The sequence below is a fragment of the Carettochelys insculpta genome, chromosome 5, assembly GCF_033958435.1.
Source record: "Carettochelys insculpta isolate YL-2023 chromosome 5, ASM3395843v1, whole genome shotgun sequence".
Classification (NCBI taxonomy): domain Eukaryota; kingdom Metazoa; phylum Chordata; order Testudines; family Carettochelyidae; genus Carettochelys; species Carettochelys insculpta.
Genome location: NC_134141.1, coordinates 126,501,332 through 126,523,218, shown reverse-complemented (window position 1 = coordinate 126,523,218; position 21,887 = coordinate 126,501,332). Strand labels below are relative to the sequence as shown.

At 54.4% G+C, this 21,887-nt stretch overlaps 1 protein-coding gene across 4 annotated transcripts in view; it reads left to right on the top strand.

Moving 5' to 3' along the window:
- Positions 1-6,213: 6,213 nt before the first annotated feature.
- CNTFR (ciliary neurotrophic factor receptor) overlaps positions 6,214-21,887 on the top strand; it is a 450,281-nt gene continuing 434,607 nt past the window's right edge. For 2 of the 4 annotated variants that reach the window (XM_074994435.1, XM_074994431.1), the window contains exon 1: positions 12,149-12,341. The gene's annotated coding sequence lies outside the window, so the exon portion shown is untranslated. Of the gene's footprint in view, positions 6,313-12,148; positions 12,342-12,717; positions 12,755-21,887 lie in introns of those variants that run through there. The other 2 variants (XM_074994432.1, XM_074994433.1) reach the window with 2 other exon arrangements.

The following is a 21,887-nucleotide window of genomic DNA, read 5'->3' as shown; positions in this document are numbered from 1 at the left end:
CTGTCTTTCGAAATAGCGGAGCACCATTTTGATAGGCATTCTGTGTGTAGATGTGCTATTTTGAAATCAGCTGTTCCAGAAGATTGCTTCCAGAATAGTTTACTCCAAAATAACACTGCTGTGTAGACATCGCCCCAGGCAGCGGGGTAGCAGGGGGTGTCTCTGAAGTGGTCAGGGATGTGTTTGATTTGCAGTTCATCATGCTTGCTTCTTTTTCTGTGCGTTCCCTGCAAAGGACGCAGGCTGGGCTGCTGGCTGCAGTGGGGGAGAGGGTGCGTGTAGGCAAAGAAGAAGCTGAGCACTTGTGCTGTTACCTCCTTCTCCCTAAGGGCCAAACGCAGATGTCTGTTACAGGCAGAGCGTTTGCGATGCAGAATGATCCGCAGGGACCACAAGTGGGTGTGTGAGCTGTCGGGCTGCTTCCAGGCCCGACGCAGGGCCTATGAACGCTCCAATAAGAACGCTCACTTCCAGTAGCTGTGCGCTCGTTGCAGCTGGGACTGCTGCGCTGGGGGATCCCAGCCATTGGCAGTGACCGTCCAAGTCAGTCCTGCTGCGGGCAGGAGGATGGGCTCCTCCATGCGACCTTGGGTATACATGGCAACATGGGAATACTGTCCCACTCTCAGTGCATCACCCGATGCAGGTATGCAGACAACGTCCCCTCTGTGCGTAAACATGGTTCACTTTGCACACCGAGGTAACAAACTCACACGCACATGTTTGCTCACACACACATGGAAACCACTGGAAAATGCATGCGTGCGCGCGCGCAGACACACACACACACACACACACACAAAGTGACCGACAGCTGGTTCGCACAGCGAACCCCCCGGCAAGAAGTCTGGGGAATTGACTGAGGATGAGGTGAAGCGGCACATAAAATAATCTCTCAAGTCAGGACTCCTGAGGAATTTCAATCAGCCCAGGAGCAGCAGCAGGTCGAGGAGTTCCTTTTCTTATGGTCTTTTCATGAGCTGCTGTTCTCCTTCTTGTTTCTACATAGAACTTTCTCTGAGAACATGAGCCAATCTGGATGGCAAACAGCTGGCTGCTTTCCTGGCTCCTGGGTTCTGTTGCTTCTTGCCTGATAATTCTAGCTTTCTGGATGCAATAGATCAGGCCAGCTCATCCTCTGCATCCTCTGTGTTTTTCTTGCCACTTTTCCTTCCCGCCCTCCCCCTGAGCCTCTTTTGTGCCTAAGATGGAAACAAGGATCCAAGCCCCACCGGCTATGTTGTTATTGAACTAAAGCTCTGCAGGGAGTTTCAGGGTTGCTTTTCCCAAGTCTCCTGTAGACTCTGCTCCTTCCTCGTAGCAGCAAGTCGCTCTCCGGAGAGGAGATGTTTCTGCAGACGTCTCGGGTGTGAGTTAGAAAATTGCGTCTCCCCAGCTGCAAACCAGAGGGGTTGCAGTTTCCCCCATTTAGCAGGAATGCTGGAGTGCTTGGCCTAACTGGTGTTTTCTCTACAGACCATTTACCCAGGTACATTGAGGTTTTCCTGTGAATAAAGGACTCCCCATGAATCCCTCCACCAGCTGGCTTGGGGGGTTGAACAACCAGTGGGTGATGCAGGCAGATGTTTGCCAAAAGATATAGAACAATTGGTTTGGAAAGAGATTGGCAAGACTCTCAGTTGATGGAAATTTGGCTTGCTGGGCTTCAGCGCTTGGACAAGTGATAACAAGGCACAGGACAGCAGAGGAGGATCTGGCCTGTGGAGTCACAACCAGTTGACACCAGCTGAGGACCTGATGGGCGAATGGGTGATGTCTGCCCCTGTGCTGCTAGCGTGCTATGAGCCAGACATCCGCAGCAGAGTGGCAAGTGGCCTTTAAGGCTGGGCTGCGGAGCCCTCTGGTATCCTGAAAGGTGGCCAGGGTGAGTCAGTGTGCGGAGGAAGCTGGCCCTGCCACTAACTCCAGAATCTTGGGTTTCTGTAGATCTCGTAGTGAATTTCAGGCTGTGGAGCTGTGACTGGCATGTCTCTGCAGACTGAAATTCACTATGAGACCCACAGAAATTTTTTTCTCGGTTCTGCTCCCCACTAATCCCTCCATCCAGGTCCGCCCAGCCGCTGCATGCCTCCTGCTGCTGACTCCTGTCTGGCACCCACTCCTGCAGCGCTTCTCTGTGAATGCCGCCCGCTCAGCTCAGATCTTTTCTTTTTGTCGCTGCCTTTGTTTCTATGGCACTGATCAGTATCTGTGACGACGGAGCCTCGCTCTGTGCACAAGGCTGCTGCCAAACTCTTTACTTTTTCGTTTGCTCCATATTCCTGTCTGGAGGTGCAAGCTTGGTCTGCAGCCTGGCCTGGTGGCAAGGAGGCCAGGCTGGGTCTCTGAGAGCTGAGCTCAACCCCCAGCTCTGCCATTGGCTTTTGCCTGACCTCGGGCAAGTCACTTTGCTGCTTGGTGCCTCAGTTTCCCCTCCCACCAGCCTTTCTCTCCCCTGCCTATTTTGATGGTGAGCTCATTGGAGCAGGGATTGTCTCTCGCTATGGGTGTCTGCAGTCCTTTGCGCAAAGAGGCCCTAATCCTAAAAGTTTGATACCTATCACCCTAGACTCAATAAAGGTCCTAATTACCTTACGCATTATGGGGCAAATTTCCCCACCTTTGATATTCGCAGGGATGGCAGATATCCCACTTAGCTTCACTGACATTCCCAGAGGCTTTTTTTTCTCTCTCTCTTTCCCTCCTTTCTCTCCCTGCCCCTCCCTGCTGCTTACTTTTTATATATAGCTGATTCCTCAGTTTTCTCACAGTTCTGCCCCAGAATCGGAAGAAGTGGGTCTTTCCCACGAAAGCTCATTAACGTAATAAAGAAAGCCGTTAGTCTTTAAGGTGCCGCAGGCCTGCTTGCTTTGTTGTACAAATGACTCTGACCAGCAGGGTTGAAGGTGAGATTCCAGATGAACAGCCATCTGACCCCTGGCCTCCGAAGTCCTCCACGGTGGAGCTGTGGAGGCAGGAGGCCAGTCTCCGGTTGATTGCCTTCCTTGCCCCGGGTTAAGATTCTCATTCCTTCAAGGGCAGTATGGACAGAGGTGTGTAACAGTGTCTCTGGGGTAGAAGAAATCACATCCAGGTCTCTATTCTTTTTCATTGCCATTATATTATGAACCAACACGGTATGCGGGAATTCAGTCACAGACAAAACATTACCGTTTCTGCCTGGGTGACTGGTGGCTTTTAGCAACGTCACCAGCCTCTCTCCCTGGCCCCTGCCCTCGAGAGCCAATGTATGGCTTTCTATTTGCCCTAGGAGGGAATTTATCCCTGGCTTGGTTTCACCGTAGGAAGACGGGCTCTTTGGGCTCTGGGCAGCACAAGGAGCTGTGCTTGGGGGATGAAGAAACTGGGGGTGGGCTGGAAGAACACTGAAGTCCAACCCTCCCTCACAGGCATTGCCTGAGTAACAGGCTGTGTGCTGAGAATGCCATGGGGGCTGGAACAACTGGGCCAGGGTAAGCCACACACCTCCTGGGTGTGGGTTGCTGTCCCGTGTAGTGGCACCTAGACCAGTTACACAGAGGAAGACAGAGTCTCCTCTGCAGCCATTGCTGGGTGGCAGCTGGCCTTTAGCTCAGACTGTAGAGGCTCCCACACTACGCTCTGGAGGACCGAGGTTTGAGTCCACCTGTTAGAAGTTAGGCCAGCTGGTCCAAGACTAGCCAGAATCTGGGTGGTGGGGAAAGCAGAGCTCTGCTCATGTTCCCACCACTGGGTTGTGCCAGCCGGGGCAGGTGGAGGATTTGGTGCTCCACAGTGGACCAGATTTCCTGGCTGGTTCTCACGACTGCAAAACTCTGACTTCTGGCTGGGGTGAAACGGGGCCAAAGAGGATCGGGGGCGGGGCCTCAGGCAAGGGGGGCTGAGGCCCACCTCAGTCCCACACCTGGCAGCGGTAGGTGCTGCTGGCAGGGGCTGCACCTTGTGTGTGGGAGAGCTGAGCACTTTATTAGCTAGCCACCACTGCTCCACGCCTGCCTGAGGCTACTAAGTCCATGTTAAAAAGAGGGGGGCCAAAGTGCCCTTGGGGAATAGGGTTCAAAATATTCCCTGTGCCCAGGGTCCCAATGAAGCTGAATCCACTTCTTCCTACATGTGCGCCTGCCTTGCTTTGCCTGTGCGCACCTGCTGTTCTTCTGCACACCGGCACCTGCCTTGCTTTGCCTACATGAATGCCTTGCCTAGACTGCATGTTTGTGCACGCCTCAGCTGTTGTGCCTTGCCTTGCTCCGCCTGCGTGCACTTTTGCACACATAGCCTGCAGCTGCCGTGTTGCCTTGCTCCCATATACTTGTGCACGCTTGCTGCTGCCGTGCATTGCCTTGTTTTACTGGGGTGCACTTGTGCACGCCTGCAGCTGGGTCTTAAGCCGATCCCACGCTCGTGTGCTCGCCTGCAGCTGCTGTGCATCGCCTTGCTTTATCTGTGCGCTTGTGCACGCCTGTCGCTTCTGTGCAGTAGTAGTAGTAGGCATCCTTCAGTCTGCATAGACTATGGATCGCGCCCTTTAAAGTTTCAATTCTGTGCATTGCCTTGGCATTGCACTCTTCTGCACACCTGCAGCTGCCCCTGCTTTGCTTGACCTTGCCTACGTCTGCCTGCCCGTGCTTCGCCCTGCCTGTGCCTGGCCTTACAGTACCTACGCCTGTGAGGTGTGCCTGTGTTTGCACAAACAAGAGAGACATGCCACCCCTCGAGGCAGCGCCAGCCTGGAATGGCACCCTCCCTGCTCCGCAGCTTCCCTCCATGAAATCCTGTTAATGAGTTCCACAGAGCAGCTCCAATTCTGCACGCAAGGCCTCCAAAGGAGGGGACCCTGACTGTGCGTCCTTAAGAGAGGGAGCAGAGCAGCCCCCCCGCCCCCGGCTGCCAGCTGGGAACAGCAACACTGCTGCTCAGAGCTCTGCCAAGGCTCCTGCTTAATGCACGGCTCTCCGGAGGCCGGTATTGATTTGTAAATGGACAGGACACCCCTGCGCAGGGAGCAGCTTGCCAGCTTTGTCTGAAAGGAGAAAGGTGCCTTTGCATCCCAGGCTCAGGAGGGAGCTGCTTTCACAAACCAGCCCGGGGGATTTTCCAACCTGCTGAACATGGGTGTGTGTGTGAGGGAGCAGACAGGGTGTGTGTGTAGAGATGGGGGGTGTGTGCGTGCACACACAGGTGTGTGCTTTTAGTGAGGGTGTGTGTACAAGAATGTGCGTGCATGAATATGTATGGAGGGGGCTCTGTGTATGTAGAGGTCTGTGTGCATGCAGAGAAGTGTGTGCAGAAAGGGGTGTGTACCTATGTGGAGTGTATGTAAAGGAGTCTGTGTATATGTGTGGTGAGGTCTGCGTGCAGGAGTGTGTGTGTGCAGATGGGTGTGTGTAAGTGCATGGGAGTGTGGGAAGGTGTGTGCATGCAGAGGGTGTGTTCATGTGGATGTAAGTGCATGCAGAGACCCATGTGTGTGTGGGAAAGGGTGTGTATATATGTTGTGTGCACGCATGAGTGAGTGTAGTGTGTGTGGAGAAACGTGTGTGTGCAGAGAGGAGTGTGTGGATCTGTGTGCAAGGGGTGGGTGCCTATGTGGAGTGTGGGCATGGAGAAGTGTGTGTGCAGGCAGAGATGTGTGTGGCTGTGTGGAGTGTGTGTGCATGAGTACATGTGTGAAGTGCGGGTGTGTAGAGGAGTGTGTGTGCAAGGAGGGGTTTGTGCTTACACACTGTATGTGGGTGTGGAGAAGTGTGTGCATGCAGAGTGGTGTGTGTCTCCAGAGAGTAAATGTGAACAGTTGGGGTGTGTGTGTGTGTGCAATAGGAACCTACATAAGACAAAGCCCCGAGTCTGGGGAGGCTCCCGCTTAAGCCGGACAAGCGGGGACCCGTGTGCAGCCGTGGGTGTGTAGCCTTGACGCGGGCGGCCCCCTCTGCCGTGGCTCCCCTGGCGTGGGGGGTGGCTCCGGCAGGTTGCCCCGGAGCCGGGCGGCGGGCGCGGGGCTGGGCTGGGCTGGGCAGAGCTCAGGGCGGAGGCGGACACGCGTGGCTGCCCTGCTCGCTCCCCGGGCGGTGCGGGTGCGGGTGCGGGCGCGGGCGCGGGCGCGCGGCGCGCTGCTGCCCCCCTGGGCTGGTGGGGGGGTGGGGTGGTGCGGGGCTCAGCCCGGCGCTTCTTCCCAGTGGCTTCTCCGGTCACATGGGCGACGCGTGAGAGTTGAAAAGCGCTGAAAAGCCTCGCAGCCGGTGCAGACGGCGCTGGTGGCTACCTCGGCCGGCGAGCGGAGCGCGGCTGGGGCGTGCCGGCCGCCGGCGAGGCGCGGTGAGTCCGGGGCTGGGGGGCGCGCAAAGTCCTGCTCCCTTGCGCGCGCGCAGGGTGGGGGGGGGCTTTGCGGGGCGCCCCGGGTAGTGCCCGGGGGGGTCGGTTTGCACCCGCCCCAGGGCGCTTTGTGGGCGCTGCTGAGCCCCAGTGCGGAGCCAGGCCCGCGGGGGTTGCGCGGGCGCGTCCGGGCTTGGCCGAGAGCCGGGCGGTGCGCGGCGGAGCCCGGCGCCCCGGGGTGGGCGCCGCGCGCTGGCTCGCCCTGGAGCGGGGCGCGGCGGGGCGGGCGGGCGCGCCGGGAGTCCTCGCTTCGCGGCCCCGCTAGACAATTAGCCGCCGCGCCTCTCATCGCGGCGGGGGCGCGGTGGGGTCACGGCAGGCGGCGACCCGGTGTCAGCGTCCCGCGCGGGAGCTCCTGGCCGCGCTGATTGATGAGTTGGAGCGGAAACGCTTTCTTCCTGCCCGCCTCGGCTTTTCTTCCCACCGCCCCCCCAGCGCCGCGCCGCGCCGCGCGGGCAGCTCCCGGGGGCCGGGTTCCCAGCCGCCCTCCCCAGCGTGGGGAGAGCTGGGCGGCAGGACCCCGGCTCCAGGCTGGATGTGTGTGTGGGGGGGGGGGGGGGTGGGTGGACAGAGCCCCCCCCCCCCCCCTTTCTAAAAGCGCTTCTTGACTCAGGGCTGTCCCAGGGATTGCCTGGCTGTGCCAGCGTGAGCTGCCCCTGAGCTCAGATCCGGGCTTTCTTCCCCGCCTGTGTGCAGGGTTAAGGGGTTTTTCGTTTGGGGGGAAGGGAATGCAATCTGCCCCCGCCCCGCGCTCTGAAGTTTGGTGGGGTCGCTGCGAAGCTCTGGCAGCACAGAGCAGCTGCTCAAAGCCAGGCGGGAAAATTATTCCTCCCCTTTGGCCCTGTGAAAGGGGTGCAGGGTCTTGGCGGGAGAGAACAGGGTGTGACTTATTCTTTAAAGGCTGAGCGGATTCAGGGCACCCACAAGACAGGGAATCCTGTTGGGCGTGGGTGAGCCACAGGCCAACAAGGAGCTTCTAACCTCCTCTTCTGCTGAGTCCTCTCAGTTTGTTCCCCTCCATCTGCCTGTGGGATGGAGTGTGGGCTGCCCAGGGGTCAGGCCGGGGGCTGCGCCTGTGAGACATGAAACACTTGGGGGAAGAGTCAGATGAGCTTGTGTCCTGCTGGCCTGTTGTGCCCTCTCCTCGCTGCCCCAGGAAGAAGAATGCGCCTCGCCAAGAAGTGTGTTAAAGTTTGTTCTTCAGGGAGGCTTCTGCCCCCTTCACGCCCTGTCATCCTGCCCTTGGGCTGAGGGCTGGTGTGCTGTGAGATAGCCCCGTAGACGTGCCTAACGACTCCCCGCCAAAATCCCCAGCCATGGCAAACTGCCTCGGGATGAAACTGGGGGAGCTGTTTTTACTTCCCGTTGCCGTATCTCAGCAGCGTCGACTGTAGCAAATGATGGAGCCAGGGCTGCTCTGGAGTTCTTTGCAAATAACAGGGAAATCTACTTTCTTGCTTCTCCCTGCGCTGCTCTGCTCATGCTGAGTTAAAAACAAAAAACAAAAAAAAACCCCCACCGACCACCCCAAAGTTACAGCCAGCTAGTGCCAGTTAGCAGAGTGCTATGTTGAGAACAGAAGCTTTGTGCTCTTTCTTGAGGGACTTTGTCAAACACTGACTTGTGGAGCTGCTGGGGAATCTTGTATCCCAGGCGATCTGTCCCACCTGGAGTGTTGGAGCCACTCTCTGGGGCCTGGCTTCATGCACACAAATCTGACCATGCCACCCTGGGTATAAGGGTGTATGCCGGGCTGTGTTCCTTTGCACAGGCTGCAGGTAGTGTTTGGAGAGCGGCGCAGGCGGGAGAGCTGTTTGAGTTTTGCATTGTGCTCTGCCCGGAGCTCCCTTACTCTGTTTTATTCAAGTCCAACATCCTGGACTTGTAGGGAGCTGTGCCTGGCTACCTGGGTGTGGGATGTGCCCCCAGTGGGTGTCTGTCCTATTGGGTTGCTTGCTGTGGCCTTCACCCTCCACTTGGCTGTGCAGGTGAGTCCTTGAGGCACATGAACCTTGTTGCTCATACTGTGATGCAGCTGGTACCAAAGACATGGGACTACAGCACACAGCCCCAGGAGCCCCATACATGTGAGCCCCTGTGATTCCAGCTCCCCGGTGCCTGGGCGTGGTGAGTTGGGTGACGAAGGGTGACCGTGTAGGACCGAGGTTCTCAAACTTCATTGTGTGGTGACCCTCTTCTGGCAACAAAAATTAGTACACACCTGGGGCAGGAGGAGGGATGCTGGGGCAGGGACTGAAACTTCAGTCTACATGAGCCCTGCCAATCGGGGTGGGGGAGGGCAACACAGCCAAAATCCAAAGGCTTCAGCCCCGGTCAGGGGCCTGTAACCTGAGCCCCATTCAGTGCCACTTTGGCTCCTGTGGTGGCATTCTAGCTTAGGTCCCAGCAAGTCTAAGCCAGCCCTGGCTACCCCATGAAAACTGAGCTGGGACCTGCTTTGGGGTCTGGACTCACAGTCTGAGAGCTTCTGGTCTAGTACATGAGTTACATGGGACTGTGACCTTTGCAGGGCCCCTTATGGCTAGGGCTGGTTGGAACAATCCTGTCATGTTGGTCTCTGAGCTCTGGGAGCCTGAGAAGGGCTGAGGGTCCTGGCAGTGAGATCCTCATCCTCTGAGGGGTTTAGGGTCCTGCAAGGATTTGGGGGGGCAAAAGCCTGACACGTTCTCAAGATGCCCCACCTAGCTGAGCCCGTCAAGGAGCACTAAGCTTGACAGGGGCTGGTGGCGCACAGCTGGGCTCCCTGCAGCCAAGTCTTTACGTGCGGGGAGGAGGAAGAAATCTCCTTGGCTAGTGCTCCGGGCCTGAGGCTGGCTGCCGCCCTGACGGGAGTGTTGCCCGTGGCTGTCCCGCCCACTGAAAGGGGCTCACTGCGCCGGGTCAGTATCTGAGCGCTTGCCCAGCAGTTCTGCCCTCATGCACCTTCAACAGCAGCTCTCTCTGGGCAGGGGCCCTTTCCTGTGTCCCCGCGCAGGGTGCTGGCTTGGGAGGGCAGTGCCCCTTTCCCTGGGCGCCAGTACCACCAGCCCCTGTGGGCTGGGATTAAAGCTGCACGGTTCTGCTTAGCAGAAGCCGGTGTGGGAAGGGCCATTTGTGGACCCCAACGCAGGCCCGATCCTCGGAGTGAATATTAGTGCTCCCTTTAAATGCCCCAGGAGAGGGGCTCCTGTTCCTGCCCTGGGGGCTGTAACTAGATACTCCCCGGGGGAGCGTCTCCCTGTGCTCCACCTACTGTTCTACTTTAACATCAACCCATTTGAGCTACTGAGTCCCCCAGGGCACTGGGCTAAACTCCTTCTTATCCCCTTGACTGACAGCACCCCTCACACACCTGAGCTCCGCCCAGCTTTCTGGGTCTGCCAGCCCCTCTCTCCTCTGTGCCACTTTTGTTCTTGGCTTCTCAGAAGCCTGGTGCATTTGCCCTGTCGGCTCTGGGGATGCAATGCCAGCCCTGGCTGCGCTCTCTTCTGGGTGCGTTTCCCCAGGAGCACGCAGAGAAGGACCGTTACAGAACGGTGCATCCTCTGTGATGAGAAACGAGAAGCTGCAAACCAGAAGACCTCCACTTCATCCTGACCTCTGTCCCCAACCCCAAAACAACCCTACAGTCATAAGGTTAGATGAGGGCTTTAGTGTTGCTGAACCACACAAGATAGATGGCTGTCCAGCCTCTATGGAAGATACACGTTCTCAGGCCAATTTATGGCCATGATAAAAATTCCCCCCTGCTCCCTAATTTGGCCCTGTGGTTTATTTGTACTCCCCCCCCGCCCCCGACCCCAATACCTCAACATTCCTTCCACCCTGGTGCACTGGGTGCTGTATGTACACAGAAAAATGGACAGTCTGTGCCCCAAAGAGCTTACAGTGTCACTAGACAAAACAAGCAGGGTATGAGAGGGAGGAAATCAGGTGTTACCACTCGGGAGAGCCTGGAGTCCGTGTGGATAGTTGCCTGAAAACATCCACTCTGTGCAGTGGCAGTCAGCAAACCCAGCAGAACGTCAGGAACCGTTAAAGGGGTAGAGCTGCGGTGGCCAATACGTTCACCACTCAACACGTGGTAAATAGGGCACCATGCTGTGGTGAATATGGGAGCAGCCTTTAAATGTCTCTCCTCCTGAGAGCTGCCTGCGGGGAGTGCCGTCCGCCTATTCCATGCGTGCACCCCATTGCCTGGTGGGAGAAGTGCATGGTGGCGGCTGTGGTGAGTTGCCGGCATTGAATTGGAATGGGGGGACTGGGGGTACCTGGCTCTGGGTGGGGAGGGCATTTATTTAGGGGTGGGGCTGCGGGTGCCTGACCCTGGGGACTCTTCAGCTTGGAAAAGAGGTGACTGGGGAGGTGTGGTATATGACTTAGGTCTACAAACTCCTGACTTGGGTGGAAAAAGTGAATAAGGAGGAGTTTTTACACCTAACAGACAGCCGGGGTCACCAAATGAAATGAATTGGCACCAGCTTTAAAACCAACCATAGGAAGTATTTCTTCCTGCAACGCACAGTCAAGCTGTGGAGCTCTGCAAGAGGGGTGGGAAGGCCAAGATGATAACAGGGCTCAAAAAAGAGCTAGCTAGCTAAAGTCACAGCAGACAGGCCCATCGGTGGCTATTAGCCAGTGCAGGCAAGGATGGTGTCCCAGCCTGTGCCAGAAACCAGGAATGGTGACGGGAGGGATCACTTGATGATTCCATCTTCTGTTCACTCCCTCTGGGACACCTGGCATGGGCCAATGTTGGAAGACAGGATGCTGGGCTGGACAGACCTTTGGTCTGACCCAGTGTGGCTGTTCTCCTGGGGAAAGAGTATTATCCCTGTTTTACAGCTGAGGAAAACTGAGGCTTGCTGAGATTTAAGTGCCTAGCCTAGGATCTCATAGGGCAACACCAGGACTTGAGCCCCAGTCTTGGGAGGCCTCATCCAATGCTGTTACTACAAACCCAGCCAAGTTGAGCACACTGTCTGGCTGACTGAGAAGCCCTTTGTTTACCTGTCTGGTATCCCTGGAACCAGCAAAATGGTCGGGTCATCTGCTGGGCTGGATGGGGTGATGTGAGGGGATGCTGGGAGCCCCTTAGTGCAGAAGGGCATTTGCTAACCCCATCACAGCTCAAGGTCAAGCCCTGGAGCACACAAGTAACTCTAGTAGAGCTTGGGAGCAATACCTCTGCCCCTGTGGATTTCTCTCTACTGCTGCCAGTCAACAGGCTTCCAGCAGTAACTTCAAGCTCGCTGGTGACTTTGGTCTGGGGGAGAGCTGCCTAGCAGCGTTATCTTGGAAACGGCTGCTCCCTGCTCCTTTCATGTCCCCGGCCCCATGGGCATTGGGAGGTGGTGGCGCAGCAGTGTCACTCGAGCATGGGGGAAGTTGGACACAGCAGGTGTTTTCTTCTGTGCTGAGGGAGTGCAGGGGACAGCAGCAGCCTGAGCCTTAGGTCATGATCTCCCACTTGGGAGGTACCGCCCATCTACCAGCTGCTCTTGCCTTGATCATCATCACTTCCTTTGACCTCATCAGTACTGCACCAGCCCCACTACTTGAGGGGGGAGGTTCACACCAGCAGAGTCCGGCCTGGCCAGAGCTGGGGGGTGCCTGCTGAGGCAAACCCTAATGCGAGTCGGTGATTCAGTAGGTGGTGCTATTGCCCCTGAGCTGGTGCTGATCCACTTCCCCCGAACGCCACGAGGGGGCACAGGTGCTGCTAGAATCTTTCTTGAAAGAGGCTTAGAAGTGAGCTGCTACTGACCACTCCCGCTCCTGGAAGAGCAGACACGCCAGTGCCCAGGCCAGATTCCCATCTAGCTCAAATTGCCCTCTTCCTCCCTAAATCCTCCGGCCTTCACAAGGGTCCTGCTGCTCTGAAACCTGGCTGAAGAGACCTTCCGTCAAAGTGCCTGTACTCACTGCTCTCCCAGAGGCCGACGTGCTGGGGTCAGTTGCAGCAGCCCTAGGTAAGTTGCCTTTCAGAGACACAGATGAGATGGCAGAGGCTGGACAGGCTGGGAGTCTCTGGGGGATTTTTGAAACCCAAGCAGTGCCTGGCATGATGTCAGCTTTCTCCCGTGACAAGGCAAGGAGGCGGTGGGATGAAGTTAGCAGTGGTGCTGGAGGCTAGATCCAGGACTGGATCATTGTAGGGTTCTGATTCAGACAGGAGTGGTGATATGGGGTGTCCCCAGACACTGCTTACACAAGGTCATGCCCCAAAACAGGAGAAACCTTCTGAGACCAGCTGATCTTGTGAATAGTTTTTGCTCTGTCAAATAGAATGCACGTGCTTCCATCTCTCTCTCTCTCTCTCGGTCTCTAGATACGTTTGCATATATATATGTACAAATGATGATAAAGCCTGCTGAGCTTAAAGGTATTTACGTATATCTGCAAATACTTATTGCATGTTAGAATGCATTGTTCTTGTTGCAGCAAACCTTGCAAAAAGACTTTGTATTCATATGCAAGCGATTCACTATTAATCTCTAAAATTTTTGCTAGCTAATAACTTTGGCATATTTGCAAGTATTTTTCCAGTGTTTATCTACTTAGAGTTGTGCATGACAAGAAATGGGAAAATATTCAGGTACCTACAGTTTGTTCAGTACGTGATGACATCAGAAATCTAGATTCTGCACAAAAATCTTAATACTTGATGGATTTTTTTGAAAGATGAATTTCTAAATCCTTAGTTTTAAGAAGCCTTCTGCAATGTGACACTGCATTATTTGCAGGAGCTACTGGCTGTCTGTCATTAGCCCTCATGTAATATTTCAAAGAAATGTTGACATGCATCTCAAACATCAGTTCTGTCTAGACAGTGTTTGCCAATTGTTTCTGTATGTTGCACCTAAAATGTTTAGAACCAAAAGATTAGCAAAAGGCTTTTTTCTAGAGTATCTGACAGCACTGTAACTAGTCTAGTCACTTTTTTGCTGGCTCTCCTTCCTGTGTATGTATAATCATTTCCCCAGCTGTTGCGTGGGTCTTTCGCACAACAACTGCGGAAAGAAAAATGCTAAGAAATGTGTTTGGGCTTTTTTAAAGCCACATAGATTGGCAGGGTTCCCGGATGCCGGTTTTGGACTTTTGAACAACTTTGAACTCCATCTGTGGATGTGTTACTGTTTGATAGGTGTCCTGTTAGGTGTTCTTTCCCTCAGCTTGCATCGGGTCTGGAAGAGGGGGCGCTTCTTGGCAGGGAGCAGCTGGTTCCCATCCTGGCAGTGCTGCTTGCTTAGCGTATTGGTTGTTTCTGGTCCTGAGGACTATTCTGTTTGGTACCACTCTGCCATCGACGCTCCCCAGGAGAGAGAGCTGTAGTGTCTGTGGTAGGCGAAGTTGTTCTCATGCGTGTGACTTTCGACACCTCCACAGGGTTGTTGCCTGGCTAGTGATGCTGCTAAAATGTGTGGAGCTCTCTGGGTGAAAGAAAGCTGCACCTGACAGAAGAATTAATAATAGCTCCGGTTACCTGCAAAATAGCTGTTCTCTTCCCTTGGGGGTACTGCTTTGCCTGTCTGTCGGGGTGAAAGGAGGCGGGAGCATTGCGCTCAAGCGTTCCTGTAAGGAAGCTGCAGTTGTTGAAGGCCCTGTGGCTGCTCTAGGAATAGTGACCTTGCACCTCTCGGCATGGTGGAGGGGCCCTGGGAGCCATTAAGTATCTCTAAGCAGCGTGGAGCTGGCTGTGTGCAAGCAGCCCGCAATGCACGGAAAGCGAGGGCTTGAAAGTGATGCTGGAAATGGCAGGAGTTCTTTCTGATGCTGGAAATGCTGCTGGGCATGAGGCTGTGCTTCCCCCCCGCCCCGTAGAACTTAATTAATAAGGCTGCACCCAGAGCGTGTCTGGTTGCTGCAAGTACATGAGCAGCAGCAGGACGTGGGTCTACACAGCCCCCCGGTAAGCAGATATGGCGTGAGCTGGGGCACCATTATGGGCCTAGCAAGAAGTGTGGTCCCATGGTAAAAACAAGATTTGGGGGAACTCTCGGGTCCCACTCTTTCTGACTTTGCTACCGATTCCCCATGTGACCTTGGTCAAATCTGCTAATTTCACCTTCACCATCTTTAAAAGGGAGTGATATTTACCTACCTCAGGTAATATTGGGGCTTAATTAAATGATCTAGACAATCCCACCATGAGTGCAGGGGGCTGGACAACGTGTGTGATTTTTGCGAAGTGCTTCCAGGACCATGCAGATGCATAAGTGGGGGGTGGGCTGGGGGAAGGTTGTATTTTTGGCTGCCATACTAATAGGAGCTGGGAAAATCCCAGTAGCGGGTGCTGCATGTTAAGCACTAAACACCCCAAAGTGCATGGGATAATGACAGGGGGCCTGGGCATGGCACTGACACGTCACCCTCAAAGCCAGTTTAATGACTCCTGCCCCCGTGGGTGATCAGCCGGGTTTGAACCAACACCTTCAGCATCATCCCACAGACTATTTACTGACCCTTGAGTGAAAGGCAGAACTCTGTCAGCAGGTAGTAGTAGTAGGCTGTAGTCCTGTGTGTGGCTCAGGCACAAGAAGGAGGCTCTTGGTGCACACTCCCAGTGTGTTGCTGGTGTGTTGTGCTAGGCCAGAACTCACCAGCCGTTTGTGACACGGAGCAGCCCTGAGCTACCTGCGGCTTCTCGGTGGACGTGCAATGCCCTTGCAGCTCTGCCTGAGGTCCTTGGCCAGGTTTGATGCTGCTCTTGGGGTTTTTTTTGCTGCAGTAATTGTGGCTGAGTTCCATGAAGTCACAGGCACTGGGTGCACAGCTGACGTGGGACCCTCTTACACCTGGGCGAGTGTTGGAGGGCAGAGTGGATCCCCATGGCACGGCTTTAACCACACAGAGCAATTCTTAAAGAAGGCTTAAGAGGGACCCACCCTCCTGTCTGTGACCTGCTCCCTCCTCATGCTACGTTGTCCCCGCTCAGCAAGCCCTGTGCTTATGCTGCAGCTGATTTCCCCACCATAGCAGGTGGGGAATGGGGCCACTGCCTGGGTGCACTCAGGCTTTGCAACTGGCTCTTCCTCCACTTGGTGGGCGTTTGCCCTGTGCTCGGGCATTCCCGCTGCTGGCTATGACCTGTGCTCTTCCCAGGCACCTGGAGGTGCAGGTGGAGAGCTGCTGCAAGGCAGAGGGGGGGATCCTGCTTCCTGAGCTCTCCATTTTGCTGGGGTGGTGAGTTATTTTTGCATGGCACTGGTGCACCATGACTGGCATTTTGTAAACACTGTCTGGGGAGCCTAGATCTGGGAGCAGCCCTGTGTTTAGCATTGATTTGGCTTGATACAAATCACTAATGAGTGGAGGGGTCTGCTCTTAATTACCCAGGTGTAAATGCTGAGTAACCCCATTCCCTTGGAACTACTCTAACACCTAATTGTGCTGGCTTCTGTGGCTTCCAGTCCGAGCACTGAAGGGGTTGATGAGCAGGGTGGTGGGAAATTGGGGCATATCCAGGGTCCCTCATCAGCTGAGTGCTTGGGTGTGATAGTGAGTGACAGAGTCCCTTGAAATGGCTCAGTGCCTTTGGGTTGTGCTTACTATGTTGTATGTGGCAGCCCCCAGGGGTGTCTGTAGCTAGGCCTTGCAAGCGGTCTAGTCCCTAACTGGGGTTAGTTAACCCCCACCCTGCCCAGCTGTATACAGCAAATGGCCCAGCAGAGCCATGCCAGCGCTGGGTGGTTCCTGAGCACTCCAATGGCCCAAGGATGGAGCTGTAGATTAGGGCAGTTTTACTGAGGTTGCCTCTGTTCAAAGCGAGGCGCACAAAGCGGCTGTGATGCTTTATTGCACCAGCTACAAGAAGCAAAGTTTTTTCCCTCGCTCAGAGGGGTGGGGGGAGTTCTAGGCGCTGACTGGACGCACAGGAAGAACTTTCGCTTCGTCTGCTGATCGGATGCCATGGAGAAGGCCAGGGGAACACTGGGGTCATTGTGGCGGCCTATTATTCCTCATTCACGAGCTAAAACATGTCCTGTTTGTACAAATGCCTGCATTCGCCCGTAGCCTGTTCCTTTGGGGGCTAAAAATAATGCTGGCAATTACGAGGTAGCCTGTGTTCTCCCGTGGTTTGAATCTGAGCTCTGTGTTCTGAGGGCCTGAATTCTGTCCCGGTCTTGGCCGCTGGGTGACATCGGGCGAGGCGCTGAGTGTCTTTGAGCCTTGCCTGCCCTGTCTTTGAAATGAGGATTAAATCCCCCTTCCCCTCCTCCCCATCCTTTGCTGGGGCGTGAGGTCGACTCTGAATACTTGGGCTGTGCCTCAAGGTTCTCGTGTGGAGTGGAAAGAGCGAGAGAACAATCCTCCGGATCACGGCTCAGCCGTCCCCAAACACCTGGTGAGTTATGGGAGTTTCAGCTCTGGAGTTCCCCAGCGGGGGCTGGTTCTCAGCTCTGTCTGAGGCTCAGGATCCCATGCAACATCCCACGCTGCTTTTGAAAATCTCTCCCAGCTTCTCACGCACTGAAACGTGTGGCAATCAGAGGTGCATTCCTCTTGCTCTCAAGCTGTGACGAATGGCAAGTGATTCTTTCCCGATGGCTTCCTAGCCCCCCGTTATGGAGTTGCTTGTAATCCAGACCCTGTGCTGTAGCTAAAGCCCACATGTGTTTCACAGACCGGCATTTCTGGGCATATTATGCCTGTTTGTTGCAGAAGGGGCTGACACAGTGCTCTCCTGTGATTCATAGAGATGTTACTGGAAAGGGTTCTCTGAGCTGTTATGACCCTGCTCTGCGAAGGCCTTTGTCTCCTGTATCCACTGTACTGTCACTAGTACCCTAGAGCAGGGGGAGCAAACTTTTTCAGGCCCCACCCCCACCTGTCTAGTGTAATCCAAACTACTGGAAATTTCAGCATGCCGAAGAAGTAAGGATGTAGAATGTAAAAACTATTCTGTTTTTAAAAAAAAAAAAAAAAGCGGGGGGGGGGGGGGACAGTCAAGCAGCACTTTAAAGACTAACAAAATAATTTATTAGGTGATGAGCTTTTGTGGGACAGACCCACTTCTTCAGACCATAGCCAGACCAGTCTGTTCTGGTCTGGCTATGGTCTGAAGAAGTGGGTCTGTCCCACAAAAGCTCATCACCTAATAAATTATTTTGTTAGTCTTTAAAGTGCTGCTTGACTGCTTTTTTTTTTTCTTGATAGTATATAGACTAGTACACCTCCCTCTCTGTTTACTGTATTAATCAGTATACGCCTACATAAAATCAGTAACATTGAATGCTTCTAATGATAGCTGAGCATGCAGTCCAGCAGCTGATGGTCCTGCACGCCCCCTTATGAAATTTCATGCTCCCCATGGGGCCCAACCACCACTTTGCAAACCCCTGCACTAGAGGGTGGGCCAGCATGGTGTTCCTGGCTAGATAGCCTTAGTAAGTGCCAGACCCACTGGCCTTGCTGGGGAATCTCTCATTCGATAAGTGAAACAAACTAGTATTGTGGTGCAAGGAGCGTCTGCTAATAAACTTGAAGTACTGAGGGTTAGCTGGATGGCCTGGGTCCTGCTCCTGCTAAGCCACAGACACTCCCCGTTACTTTGGGCAGTCACTTCTCCTTCCTGACCCTACCCCCCGTCCCCAGCCTTCGCTAAATGAGGGGTGATACCGCGGTAGATTGGCCTCTTTGGTGGCAACGGGACTGCTCCACTATGTGTCATAGCTCCCATTCTGCTGGCAGAGACTGTCAGCTCCAGTAACGGAAGCTGGTGCTCTCAAAGCAGGAAGGCCTGGGCCCTGTGTGCGCTCTGGACTGGTGATGTTTTTTGGTGGGGCAGGAGTGCACAGCTGGGAGTTCCCACATGGCTGCAGAATGCCTGACGACAGGGTTAAGTAACAGCTATTAATAAAAACTCCTTACATACCGTTCTCGCCTGCTGAGCACTGAGTTCTCTCACAGGCGTCCTGTCCCAGGGGTGCAGAGATTCATAGGTACTAATGCCAGAGACCTTTGTGCTCCTTAGTCGGAGCTTGTGCACAGCACAGCCACAGGACTTCCCAGGATTAATTAATTCCTGGCCATCCTGGAACGGATTTAAAATTCCAATCATTTTTCAAATTCTGCCAATGACCCCTTGTGTCGTTCTCCCAGTGTAGGGCCCATCTTAACTGCTGGGTTGTTATCCACACCCTACTCCTCCCCAGACCGAGAGACCTCACCTGCATCTCTGCTAGGGAAAGGGGAGTGTTAGCGAACACATGTTGACCGACTCCCCATGTCTAATCCAGACCAACAGAGAGATGCACACTTGCAGATCCTGCCACAATGGTTTTGAAGTCCAGCCTGAAGACAAAGGATGGGAGTGGAGGGGGGCCACAAAGGCTGCCGGGAAGCGGGACTTGTCCAAAGCCATGCGGGAAGTCAGAGGCAGGGAAAACATGCTGGCCTCCTGACTCCCTGCCCATTGCCCTATTCTTTGGGCCACGCTGTGGGTCACTGAATGGCAACCACCGTGTGCTTCCTCCTGGCATGCAGGCTTCGAATGTTTGCGTATTGCTTTGAGATCCTCGTCTGAACGGGTGGTAGGAAAATAGTGTCTGTAAATGGGCATCAAATGACCCCTCCCCCCAGTCCTCCAACCACAGGGCGACACCAGGTTGTCAGTTCCTGTCTGTCAACGGGTCACTATCTGCCAAGTGTCAAATGGGGCTGATGGTTCTTCCTTACCTCCCTGGGGAGTGGGCTTTGGGGCACTTGTGGGATGGGAGGTCAGAACTGGGCAGAAGGAGCAGGGGAACACCCAAGAGGGTAGTAGTCTATATCCTGCTTAGGAGTTGTCATGGCGATCTGCCACCTTGCATTACATATGGGGACACCAGCCCCAAGAGCCCCCGTGACACAGCGAGGCGTCCTTGCCCGCGTGGGGAAACAGAGGATGTCCGCTCTGCCAGCCGGCTTCTCAAAAGCCAGGGCAACAGAAACCCGGGTCTCCTGGGTCCCAGTGGGAGCTGGGTCCTCTCACCTGCCGGTCACGTGGTTGCAGTCCAGCTTCGTTAGGACATGAGCTAATGACTTGACCCCAGCCTGTGCAGAGTGGGGACTCTCTCCACTTCCTCGCTCCTCTGCTTGTGAGTCTGGGGACTGCCCATGTGGAAAGCAACAGCCAAAATGGCATTCGGAGCTTGCCTTCCCCAGACACTAACCCTGTAAACTCTCCCAGGGTGCAGCCATTTGTCTCCGGCATTACCGAGCATAAAGACCCTGTCATCCAACTAGCAGTGCCCAGGCTGGGGATGCATGCAAGGCAGAAGGAAAGCAGCCTGCAGCTCCAGGGCCTGAGCAGGGTTAGGCGAGCGAGGGGTTAACGCTGCTTGTGTTCTGGGGCCCAGGAGACTCATGGGCAGCAGAAATGTTGTGTGAGGAGCACTCCAGTGTGTCCCATTCAAATCCAGTCCTAGGTGGCCCTGGCTGAAGTTCATCACTGTCCTGGGTAATGCGTGAGCAGTAACCCCCAGCATAGTGACCCTGGCTGCTTTCCTGGCAGCTTCACCAAAAGACCAAGCACGCGACTGTGCATTGGGAAAGTCACCTGGTCTCGTCCCCGGGGATGGGCACTCCTGAGCCCTGTGGGCAGGGTGTAGTGCAGAGCGGACGCTTGCTCTGCCTCCATGAGTCCTGTACTCCAGCAAAGGCCAGTGTGTTGGATGGAATTCACTGAGGGGCAGAGGCCATAGGACTGATCTGATAATGCCTGTGTGAAGTAGGTATCAGAGGTGTAGCCATGTTAGTCTGTATCTCCAAGAACGAGAAGTCCTGTGGCACCTTATAGACTAACAGATATTTTGGAGCATAAGCTTTCGTGGGCGTAGACCCGCTTCTGGTCTTCTAGAAAAACATGGTGTCTTGTCGACGATGGAGATCTCATCCAGCCCGATTGGTTGAGTGACCTCGGTGTTAACATGTGCCCTATGTCTCGTCTGAATTCCCATCTTGGAGAGGAAAAATGGTGTCAGTTTCCAGGCTTGGATTTTGTAACTTTATGCCCTAGGCGGGCAGGAAGGGCCAGTGAGAGAGCACTGGCGTGCACGCCGGAAGACCCACATTCTGTTCCCAGCTCGCTGTGGCTGGGTGTGTGACCTGGGGGCTGGTTGCCTCTCTGTGCGACTGGTAAAAGGAGGTTTAATGGTGCCTTTCTAAAGTGCTTTGAGATCTACTGGTGGGAAGAGCTTGGGGTGGTTATAGACATGTGAAAGGGGAAGTTCTGTTAACTTCTGGGTGCCCAAGCAGGGTTTTTGTTTATGCTAGAGTTTCTAGTATGTTACACAGTCTAGTTTTAGAATGACTCTCTCGTGCTGGGGGTCCCAGCCCTCCACTAGGGGAACCAATTCTCTGGTCTGATCTTGAGCTACAGTCTACATTTGCCTTAGCTGCCTGCTCCCCCTAGTCCCACCTCTGGGGTTGATACTGTTCAGCTATTTGAACCTACACCTCAGTGTAGCTTTCCTGGATGTGTTCTCAAGCACCTCAGCCTCTTTACAGGCTGGATCCTAAGCTGGTGAAAATGGTCATATCTCCATTGACCTCAGCAGGGCTCTCGGTGTACACTAGCCGAGGAACCAGGTGCAATTCAACTGCTGTCCTGACTGGAAGAAGGGGAGAATCTGAAGTGTGTGTTAACTTCTCTGCGAAGATGGTGGGTGGCCTTCTAAAAACCTCTGGGGAGAGAGAACGATTGTTTCCTTCTTGTTCATTGCTCATGACATTCTTGTCCCAAGTAACCTTTCCTTGTTCCTACAGCTCCCTGGACAGAAAACATAAATGGGCCCTCTGCCCTTCAATTCGCCGGCCTCTTTCTAGAGGCGAGGCACCCAGGAGTCAATCTAATCTCCCCAGTGCAGTCTTGATAGAATTGTATAAACAGTAGCTATTATCCCCCTGTGGCCGATTGGAGGAGGCTTTGGCAAGTATAGCCCAAGATCATGTTAGCACTATTTTCTGTGATGTTGAATTTCAAATCCATTTCTAACTGGCTGGCCCCATCACTTCCGTGTCTGTTTTGGTCCTTGCTGCTTCCTGCGGAGTATCTTTGCTATAGGTCATTTTCCCCCAGCTGACTTCTCTTGTATTTCCCATGAGGAACCTCACTCTCTTTTTGCTGGTATTTCCGATTGATCTCGTTCCCTTTGTGTGATTTTGGTGTTTGTCCCTCTTCCCAGTTCAGCGCTTGCATTGGATATAATTAGGGATCTCTTTGCCAGGTTCGCTGTTTGGACCTTAAAGAGCTGCTCTTGGAATTATTTTGGGGAAGGGTTGTGCCGGTTAAACAGGTGGCCTCCTCAGAGGGCCTTGGTGGTGGTCCCATCTAGTGTTGGCACCTGTGAACCCAGGGCACCAGATCAGCCTCTTTCCCTCTTGTCACGTGCTTCCGGATGGGTAGCTTCTAGGGGAGTGGCTGGAGAGGAACAGGCATGTTGGGAGGATGGGTACAATTTGGCTTGCTCCCAAGGCAGCCGCAATAAGTCTATTAGGAGCCGAGGTTGGGCCAGAGCTCCGAAGCCAGGAAT